The sequence below is a fragment of the Peromyscus eremicus genome, chromosome 5 (assembly GCF_949786415.1).
Source record: "Peromyscus eremicus chromosome 5, PerEre_H2_v1, whole genome shotgun sequence".
NCBI lineage: Eukaryota > Metazoa > Chordata > Mammalia > Rodentia > Cricetidae > Peromyscus > Peromyscus eremicus.
The window spans coordinates 7,308,029-7,319,048 of record NC_081420.1 but is presented as its reverse complement, the minus strand read 5'-3'; the positions used below and the strand labels follow the sequence as shown (position 1 = coordinate 7,319,048).

At 40.9% G+C, this 11,020-nt stretch overlaps 1 protein-coding gene across 2 annotated transcripts in view; it reads left to right on the top strand.

Moving 5' to 3' along the window:
- The window catches only part of Smad5 (SMAD family member 5), a 36,697-nt gene that overhangs the window by 2,062 nt on the left and 23,615 nt on the right, over positions 1 to 11,020 (top strand). Inside the window, exon 1 of one of the 2 annotated variants that reach the window (XM_059262827.1) lies at positions 1,943 to 2,114. The exons of the other annotated variant lie outside the window; for it this stretch is intronic. The gene's annotated coding sequence lies outside the window, so the exon portion shown is untranslated. Of the gene's footprint in view, positions 1 to 1,942; positions 2,115 to 11,020 lie in introns of those variants that run through there. 2 annotated transcript variants of the gene reach the window in all.

Genomic DNA, 11,020 nt, shown 5'->3' with positions numbered 1-11,020 from the left:
TGATCCTATAATTTTACTTCACTAGTTATTATTGTTACTGTGAGTTTTGTAAATAGATTTTGTTCTGAATCCTTGGTGACCACAGTTTTTGCCTGTATGTGTCTGTGTTTTCTAGTTTGGCATTTTATGGAGATATTTTGGTCTCTTGTGAGCTTTTTAACTGGAGCTTCTCCTTCTGATTTCCTAAGTGCTGCTTTGTTACACTAAACATAATGAAAACAGTAACAGCCACAAACATCAAGTGTCCTTTGCACCTTCTCAGAACATGCTTCAGGAGGAGGCTTACACTGAAAATTCAACTTTGCTCTCTGAGTGTATGTGTGTTCACAGGGGTTTTGTTCTTCCTAAAGTACTGGGGCGGGGGCGGCTGCCTTTTTTCTTAGGTGGTAGGCAGCATAACTTGAGGTCTAGTTATCCTGGTTTGTGCTCCTAGGAAGAAGGGACAGTACAGAAGTTCAAAGCTGGCTGTTATCGCCCCATGTTTACATCTTCCTCTTCTCTTAGGTGAGAGTCCAGCTAATTCATTGACTGTTTCCACTCTTCAGAGTTCAGTGTAGATTAAATGATGGCCAGAACAGAAAAGCTAGCCAGAATTGTTTGTTTTGCTTTGTTTTTGTTTTCTTTTTTTCTAGTAAGTGGGGTACTTGTACTCTAAGGTGCACATGAGGTGCTGGAGGACAGAATAGCAGACATTGGAGTGGATGTGGTAGACATCAGCTAGCTTCCTGTGCTTCGGAGATCATGAAGAGCAGCAGTGATTTTGTTTAATTCAAAAGAAAGCACTGACATAGACTGGCCAGCGCTGTTTCTGGCCTTGTGCCTGCAAGCCTGTACAAGCACAGTCTACTTCTGGTGGCAAGGCGAGGAATCTTGCAGGATCATCAGGCTCTGCTTAATTAAAGGACTCAGAGAAGCAGCTGAAGCTTAAAGAGTGATTAAAAACTGGGAAACAGAAGTCTGGATGTGGGCAATTCAAAGGAGTGACATCTGGGGGCACAAAGAGAATGAGCAAGATAATGCTTTGAAAAGTGTCAAGACCTCTTTTGTCAAGACCTCACCCACCTTTGAGAGCTTTTCAGAACTTTGGATGTCCTTTTTAAATTTAATTTTTATGTGTATTGGTTGTGAACTGCTGTGTGGGTGCTGGGGATTGAACCTGGGTCCTCTGCATGAGCAGCAACTGCTGAGCCATCTCTCCAGCTCATTTTGATGTTTTTGAAATTGGGAGTCATAGTTGGGGGAAATGGTGATTTTTTTTTCCCCCAGCCTTTCTCTAGGAAAACAGTTTGAATGACCTTTCCTTTTAGATGTTCCTGTAAAGAATTGGATTTCTGAAACTGTAGAGGAGCTGTGGGTACTTGCTTTCTGTTTTGACTTTTCTGCCAGCAATCATAGCTGCAGCCTACAAGTTCTGAAGTAATCATATAGCTGGCTTTATTACCTAGGCAGTGGTGGTGGGTGTTTGTCCCTTGTGATCCTTGGTAGCTACTATTTATGTTAGAACCAGAGGGTGAGAGATTTTTAAAGCTTCATCCTGACTAACTAGAAAATGAACTCGGGTGTGTATTTGCACGTGGCTTGCTTCTAGTTAACCAGATTGAACTTCTTGGTTCCCAAACTTGCTACCTAACCTGGGATTCCTATTAGAAATGTGGGAAGGTTTTGTTTTGTTTTTGAGACAGGGTCTCACTATGTGGCCCTGGCTGCATGGAGCTCATTGTGTAGATCTAGCTGGCTTCAAGCTCACAGAGATCACTCTGCTTTCTGAGTACTGGGATTAAAGGCGTGGGCAACCACATCTGGCCATTTTTCTTTTTTAACATTTATTTCCCCCCCCCCTCTCTCCCCCTCCCTCCCTCCCCCCCCTCCCTCTCTCTCTCTCTCTCTCTCTCTCTCTCTCTCTCTCTCTCGTGTGTGTGTCTGTGTGCGTGACTGTAGGTGCCTGTTGAGGAGACAGAAGAAGCCGTCATATCTTCTGGAGCTGGAATAATTACAGGTGTTTGTGAACCATCTGATGTGGGTGTTAGGATCTTCAGCAAGAACAATATGCTTCTTTAACCTTTGAGCCATCTCTCCTGCCCCAAGATGCCTACAAAGAATTTTGGGAAAAAATGGTATTGTAATGCTGCTTTTCATAAGAGAATTCATACATGTGGAAAATGTCTGTGTTTAAGGAATGTAGGAAAGCTTTGTTAAACCTCATTTGACATCTGAATATACATGTAGGGTGAGTAACCCTGAATGTGTAGGATACAGGAAAGTTTTGTCACAGAATGAACCATCATTTCACATCTGTAAACTACAGTTAAAAGGAGTCTGTGAAAATGAGTTGCATAGAAAACCTTGAAGTAGAAGTCAGGCTTTGCTCTGCATTGGAAGCATAAACTACATGTGAGACACTGTATGCAGCTAATGTGTTAGCAAGGTATAGTAAGTAACACATGCTTTCATTCCCAACCCATTCCCAATCCTTGGTGATACATGTTTTCTGAGATGGTTAAAGGCTAGCCTGACAGCACAGTGTAGCTGGAGTTTTCCTGCCTGGCCCACAGTCAGGGCAAATCTCTTTCACCTGCCAGTCCCACAGCCTCTCAGACCCGACCAAGTAAACACAGAGACTTATGTTGCTTTCAAACTGTATGGCCGTGGCAGGCTTCTTGCTAACTGTTCTTATAGCTTAAATTAATCCATTTCCTTTAATCTATGCCTTGCCACATGGCTCGTGGCTTACCGGCATCTTCACAAGCTGTTTCTCATCGTGGCGGCTGGCAGTGTCTCTCTGACTCAGCCTTCCACTTCCCAGCTTTATTCTCCTCCTTGCCCCGCCTATACTTCCTGCCTAGCCAACGGCCAATCAGTGTTTTATTGATTAATAAGCAACACATTTGCCATACATCCCACAGCACAGTTACCTATCAAGAAAACCAAAAGCAATTCTACTTGACATATACCTTATGTAACATCTGAACTCAAGTCTATGTGAAACCTTCAGCTGAAGTTGAAAATCAAATGACATAAAAAACCCAGTAAGGCCGAGAGACATGCTGACTTTCTCTTCAAAGATGAATCAAGAAAGTCTGTAAATGCAAGGGCTATGGAAAAGGCATTCAGCCACACTCCCATATCAGCAGGCATCAAATCACTTACGAAAATGAGAACCCAGCTGTTAAAAGTTGTTCTTGGGATGTGGCTCACTGGCTTTATGCTTATGAAACTTGTTTTATATGTGTATGTTTGTGATGGTAAGTTGTGGTTCATTATGGAACAGTGGTTTGCATGGGATGATGTTGTTAAGAGTTTACTTTGCCTGCAAGCTTTGGGGAAATTGGAATTGTTTTGCTTGCCTTTTATCTTGGGTTGAAGCAGTAAGAGATGTTGGAGCAAAGAGTGAAGGAGCTGCTATTTCCAGTAATTTAGAAGTCTGAGCATAAACTCTGTGTGTCTGTCTGGGGAGGGTGTCAGAGAGTGGTTTCTGTGTTGGTCAAGATGAGGAAAGAGCCGAACCCTTGAGTACTAATTTATGTCAATATGACTTCATATGATATTGAAGTCTTGAATCTAAGCAACATTTTATTCATACATTGATACGTGCACCATTAAAGTCCTGATCTTTGTTTAGACTGCTTATCAGCCTTTCCCAAGTCAGTTGATGACAAACCCCATTCTTCCAGTTGCTCAGGCTGACACCTTGGAGTCATTATTGACTCCTGTTCTCACACAGCTCATATCTCTCCATCAGGGATTCTGTTGTATCTCTGTCTGCTTCTCACCACACCAGTACTGTCACCCTGGTGGTAGTTGCCAGTTCCTCTCACTTAGCTTACTTCAACTCTTAACACACTAGCCAGAGTCTTTTGTTGTGTTTGTTTGTTTGTTTTTTGAGACAGGGTCTCACTGTGTAGACAGAAAGAACTCTAGCTGGTCTGGAATTTGTTATGTGGACCAGGCTGGCCTTGCATGCAAAGAGGTCCACCTGCTTCTGCCTCCTGAGTGCTGGGATCAAAGGTGTGGGCCACTATGCCTGGCACCAGAATAATTCTCAGCGATATAAATCAGCTATTGCACCTCCTCAGCTCTCTAAGTCAGTCCATATTTGACCCACAGTAGAAACTGAATCTCTTATTGCCACAATGGCTGGTCTGCCTTTCTTCCCTCTTTGACCCCAATCCGTACCTTCTTTCCTGTTCACTTTATTCCCAGGTAACACTGCATTCCTTGAGTGCGCTCCCTCCCCCTTAGGATCTTTGTATTGCCTTATAATGTTTTCCCTTTGTTTCCTTACAATTTTGGCTCATTTGGTCCTTCTCAGTGAGGCCCAGCCCAGTCATCTTATTGGAAACAGTATCTATCTTTATACTTTCCATTAACCCATCTCTGTCTCACCTCCCCCACAATCTGATTTTTTCCCCCTTTATAGCAATTTTGGATTTTTTTGATACAGGGTCTTGTTTTGTTGTGTAGCCCTGGCTGGCCTGGAACTCGCTATGTAGATCTGACCAACTTTGAATTTGTGGGCGGTCCTGCTGGGAATATAAGCCTTGTACCATATTCTGCCAGGTGGTGCCTAGCAGACATGTTACTAACTACATTTTGTGTGCTTCCCACCACTGGAATGTAAGTCACAAGAAGACAAGGTTTTTTTTTTTTTTTTTTTTTTTTTAAATCTCCCTCCCTGTCCCCCCCCCCCCCCCCCCCGAGAGTTCTCTCTGTATCCCTGACTGTCCTGGAACTTGCTCTGTAGACCAGGTTGGCCATGAACTCAGAAATCTGCCTGCCTCTGCCTCCTGAGTTCTGGGATTAAAGGTTGTGCCTCCATACCCCCTTCACATTTATGTTCCCAGCACCTAATAATGCCTTAATAAATATTGAGTTAATTCATGTTATTCTTTAGTTTGATAAACTATGTAGCTAGTAAATAATAATTATGAAGTGAATGATTTAATTTATTTTTAAATATTAATTTCATTTTTAATTATCTTCTTTGGGATGATAGCCAAAGCTGAAATCTGAGATAAGAGATGGAATTTAGTGGTTGGTGCTTGAGCAGAGTGTAACAGGCAAAAAAGTACATTTGTAAAACCAGAGAACAAAAGATAGTTAGTTTAGGAAGAAATACACTTTTCAAGAATTGGGATCAGGGATATTATTTCTGGAGTTTTACTGTTTTGAGGTGCAGCCTCTCATCTGTACTAAGGGCACACTGGATTGAGGTGCAGCCCCTCATCTGTAGTAAGGGCACACTGGAGAGTGCTGTGTGCCTAGGTTAGATACTCTTTCTTGGTCCCTCTTTGTTTCTTGATACCTCACATGTATCTTATAATTACAGATAAAACATAGTTTACATATAAACTGGTGTCTTTTATGCTAAATTATTCTGAAAGGAGATTCTGAACCACCTGCACTGTTCATTTTCATAGTATCTTTGCAAATGACATCGAAAAGGGCACCTGCATGACCTTGCTCATAGTCCTGGTAATTCCTCAAATGTTGAGTGGTGGCTTGTAGATAAGACAACCAGTAAAGGCTTAAAGTGATCCTTGATATCTTCTGAAGCAGGTCTATGCACATGATTTCTGTTTTCCTGTTGATTAAGGATGCAGTATTTACAGAAATATTTCCCAGTCTCTTCTCTTTGATGTTTCTTAAATTAATTTTAGTCTAGAAATTTATGTATCCCTAAATAAATTAGAGGGAATTATTTTGAAATAGGAATGTCTTCTGATAATGTAAGTATTCCTAGTGAGGATTTTAATATGGCTGAGGCATATCTGTACTTATGTTTTGAAAAGTTAGGTTTTTCCTCTTCCTCTCAGAAACACATGTTAATTTAATTAAATTATTTACTTACTTTTTGTGGTGCTTAGTCAGTGATTGAACCCAGTGCCTTGTACAAATGCTAAGCTATATCTCCAGTCTAGATATATTTCTTACTCTTCTTTTTGAAAAAAAAATGTGCATGTGTGCACATGCACACTTGTCTTGCAGTGTGTATGTGTGTACATGTACATGCAGATATGTATGTACATGAGTGTGCAAGTGCACATTTATTATTGTATGTGTAGTCCTAAATGAAAACATACTATTTTTCCTCTGGAATATATATTCTCTAGGGACAGATTGGATAGATCAATGTAAATACAGGTATGGAAGTGCTATGAGAGAGATATGGGATACTTTAAGTCTGATAGGGGAATTCCTTAAGCAGGATAACTTGGAGACTCTTGGAGAAGAGGTGTTTGAGTTCAAAGAGATGTATGTGGGAACTTTTGTAATGTGTCTGTAATGTAATGAATTGTTTTGTAATACATGAATATATAATTTCTCTCTGTCCTTTTTTTTCTGTGCCAGAGATCAAACCCAGGGCTTCATGCTCCACCACTGTGCTAGATGCTAGCCCTGTGGTGGCTTTTAGTTTTAGAAGGCTTTCACTTGTGGCTGAGGGTCCAGTGCATTTCTCTGTGAGTGATAGTCTGAATTTTGTTCAGTCAGTAGTAGGAGCATTCTAGAGGAATTTCAGGGAATTTAACACTCAGAAGTTTCTGTATCTTACCATCCTGGTTTTGTTCTCCAGCTTGGTATTCTTTTTTCTAAGAAATGTCAGAAGAGTGGAGCATGCCTTTAATTTAGTCCTAGCCTTTAGGAGGCAGAGGCAGGCAGATCTCTGAGTTCAAGGCCAGCATGGTCTATAGAATGAGTTCCAGGACAGCCAGGGCTACACAGAGAAACCCTATCTTGAAAAATGAAAAAAAAAGAAAAAAGAAAAAGAAAAAGAAATGACAGAAGACATTAAGTCAAACTGTATTGTCAAGTTATATATATCTTCATAAGCCAGGGATAAGTTAAACAATGCCTATTGCAGGTCATGGTTTTATAGTTGGAATAGCACATGTTTCTGTCTGCTCAGTCACTGGCTGTCTGTGCTTGCTGGGATTATGCTGAAGTACTCCTGAGACTTCTTGTGGTGGTGTGAATTCTTTGGTCCACATAAGCTCATATATTTGAATGCTTAATCACCAGGGAGTGGCATTATTTGAAAGGATTAGGATTAGACAGTGTGGCTCTGGAGGAAGTATGTCACTGAGGGTAGGCTTTGAGGTTTCAGAAACCTATGCCAAACCCAGAGACTGACTCTTTTCTTATGGATCAGGAAGATCTAGCTCTCAGCTATTGCTCCAGCACCATGTCTGCCTGCATGCCGTCATGCTGCCTACCATGATGATAATGAACTAAACCTCTGAAACCGTAAGCAAGTCCCAATTAAATGCTTTTTCTCTTACAATAGTTGCCTTGGTCATAGTATCTCTTCACAGCAATGGAACAAGCACTAAGACAGAAATTGGTACCAGGAGTGGGGTATTGCTGTGACAGTCCTGACCATACTGCTTGTTGGTGGAATGTGGACCTTAGGATTGTGGATTAGGACAGCAGTTGAACACTTTAAGTGGGGTTTAATGGGCCATACTAGTAGGAGTATGGAACACATTGGTGCTGAGAGCAATGTAGATCATGACGGCCCAGCTCAAGGGGTTTCAAAGAGAAAGAATATTAGTTAAGTTGCCTAGAGACCATTCTTGTGATATTTTGGCAAAGAGTATAGCTGTTTTTTGCCTCTGTCCTAATAAAATGCCTGAGGCTTAATTGAAGAATTTTAGATCAATGGCTTTAGCAGAAGAGATTTCAAGACAGCCTGGTATTGACATGTCCTTTGCTTATTAGTAATCACTCTTAAGCAGATCTATAATGAAAAGGAGGAAGCTGGACACAGAAGTACAAAACATACAGTTTGAGGAGAAAAGGAACACCAGAAAGTGTAATGGAGCTAAGTTCAGTGCTCATGGAGATCAAACATTTAAAGAAAAACCTGATACATATATTCCACTCCAAAAGATAATCCTAAAACTCCATCCTCTTAGATTGATATATGTAACTAAGTACGAATGAAGTCAGTAGTGTACCCCATTAACATTAGACCCTGACAAAGGTCTCGAAATAATTGTGCACTGGGTGCATTGTGCACTATGGTGATGCTGTTAAGTGAGAACTTTGCTTCTTGTAGTCGGCTGCCACAGAAATTCCCACTCAAAACTCAGAGCTCCGAGTTCATCAGCGGTGGTAGCTCTATCAGCATGCCTCTTCCATAAGGGCAGGTGATTATGGTCAGGCTTGCTGGTGGCAAAGACCAAGCCTGAATTACTGTGTCCTTCAAGTTACAGGCAGCTGTGAGTCTCTAGATATGCTGTGAACCAAATTGGGGTCCTCTGCAAGAGCAGCAAGTGCTTTTAACTGAGCCATCTCTCTGGCCCCAGCAATTACATTCTTAAAAAAAGAAAATATTGAGATTCTTGGAATAGCTGTGTTCTTTTTAAAAAGTGCAAAAACTTAACCTGTATGAGTGCCAAGATCCTGCTGGTTGCCAACAGTGCCATATTCCATGCCTTCTAACCGATTGACAGCCATGGAGAGCTCTGCCACGTTGTTTGACCACTCTGACTGATCAGGAAAGGGCTTATTTAGAGTGACAGCACTAGAATTAAGAAATATTCCTTCAGTAGAACATTTTAAAAATTTATTTTTATTTTATGTGTATTGTTGGGTTGTCTGCATATCTATGTGAGGGTGTTGGGTCCCCTGGAACTAGAGTTACAGACAGTTGTGAGCTGCCATGTGGGTGCTGGGAATTGAACCCAGGTCCTCTGGAAGAGTAGTTAGTGCTCTGAACCACTGAACCATCTCTCCAGTCCCCCACTCCTTGGACTTTTTTTTTTTCCTGGTTTTTTGAGACATAGTTTCTCTCTAACAGATCCCTGGCTGTTCTGGAACTTACTTTATAGACCAGACTGGCTTTGAACTCAGAGGGATCTGCCTGCCTCTGCCTCCTGAGTGCTGCAATTAAAGGGATGTGCCACTATGCCTGGCGACATCTTGGATTTTATTGTGAAAAGAAAATGCTCAATTTTGGGGGAAACATTAAATTATAAACATGAATTAATTGTTATGATAAACAGTGAATGAATAGATTTAATTTTCCTCACAGAATAGTTAGTAAAACATCCTTCAACATGGCATTTACAGCATTAGCATTAAGTTGTTTGTCAGAAATATGTGTAACATATGTATCCAGAGTCAGGTGTGCTGGCTCATGCCTGTAATCTCAGTGCTCAGGGCAGATGCAGGAGAATCACGACTCTAGGGCCAGTCTAGGCTACATAGTGAGACCTTGTTAAAAAAAAAAAATATTCTAAATATCTGTATCTTTCATCTTACTGCTATCTTTGTGTGTGTGTGTGTGTGTGTGTGTGTGTGTGTGTGTGTGTGTGACATGCGTCTGTATATATTTTCCCCAAGGGTTTCTATTAATCTTTTCATAGTCAAATTATTCTTGAGTCCATTGCAAAGAATATGGTGTTTGCTTGCTTATGACCATAAAAGTAGACTCAGAAAGCTCAGTATTCATAGATAAATGGACAGAGTCAAAACCATCTATTGGAACCTTTGGCATTTCTTGTGAGCATCTTAGAGGCAAAGGAAACCTCCAGTCATGTTGACATGACGTCTATGCTGCTTGCTGTGCTGTGAATGGTCACATCTTTAATTTCTGATCTGGGAGACACTTAGGTCCCTTGTCAGCATACAAAGAGTGAACTTGGACTAATCTAACTGACAGTAAGTAGGACATCGAGTATGTCATGTGATGAAGCATATAGAACCACAGGTATCTGTAGCTTCATATCATCGCCCAGATTAAGATATAATTTCAAGTTCCACAGAGAGCTTCTGGGACCCCTCTTAGGACCAGTGGAAGTCTCTAAAGCACTCTGTTAGTTTTGCCTAGTTTTCAATGTCATATAAATGCAATGATAGTGTTTTTCTTCTTTTGTTTTTGTTTTTGGAGACAGGGTTTCTCTATGTAGTTTTGGAGCTTGTTCTCGAGCTCACAGAGATCCGCCTGGCTCTGCCTCCCGAGTGCTAGGATTAAAGGCTTGTGCCACCACTGCCTGGCTTTTTCTTCATTTTTATATCTGAAGTTCAGTCATATTTTGTGTCTGGAGTGATGTATTACATCACTTGAATTCATTTCCATGATTTGGGGCTTTTATATGCTGTGGACATATGCTTGTCTCTTTAGTTCACAACATTCATTTATGTTGGACATATATCTGGAAATAGAATTGTTGGACCACGAGGATAATTGTTTAGCATTAGTGGATGCTGTTAAACATTTTCCAAAGTTGCAATATATAAGAGTTTCATTTGGTCTGTATTATCATGAATGTTTAAGTCTTCTCTCCAACCTCTTTGGCATATTAAGAGCCCTTTGGGCACAGAGCTTGTAGTGGTATAGCTGGGTAAAATGGTAGTTTAATGTTTAATTCTTTAGGAACCTCCATAGTGCTTTCCATGTGGCTATACAGTTCACATTTCCATCTGCAGTGAGCAAGAGTTCTTCCTTACCCGGAGTTTGTTGATGATAGCCTTTCTGTCTGAAAAAGATAGAATCTCCAAGTAATTTTAGTTTGTGTTTCCCTGATGGGTAAGGATGTTGAACACTTGATCAAACATTTATTTGCCATTTGTATTTCTTCTTTTGAAAATTGTCTATCATTTCAGCAGCCCACTTTTTGGTGTTAATGTTTGTAGTTCATTATTCTAGGTATCAGTCCCCAGTCTGCTGTGTACTTTCTGAAGAGTTTATCTCCTGTTCTGTAGTCTATCTCTTCACTATGCTGATTGTTACCTTTGCTGTGCAGAGCCTTTTAATTTCACATTATCCCATTTGTCAGTTCTTGGGAATGTTTCTTGTGCTGTTGGAATCATTTTAAAAGAGTCCCCGCCTGTATCTATATCTTGATGAGTTTTATCTATGGTTTCCTCTAGCAGTTCTAGAGTTTCAAGTCTTGCATTAAGATCTTTGATACAGGGGCTGGAGAGATGGCTCAGCAGTTAAGAGCACTGGTTGCTCTTTCAGAGGACCTGGGTTCAATTCCCAGCAACCACATGGAGGCTCACAGCTGTCTGTAAA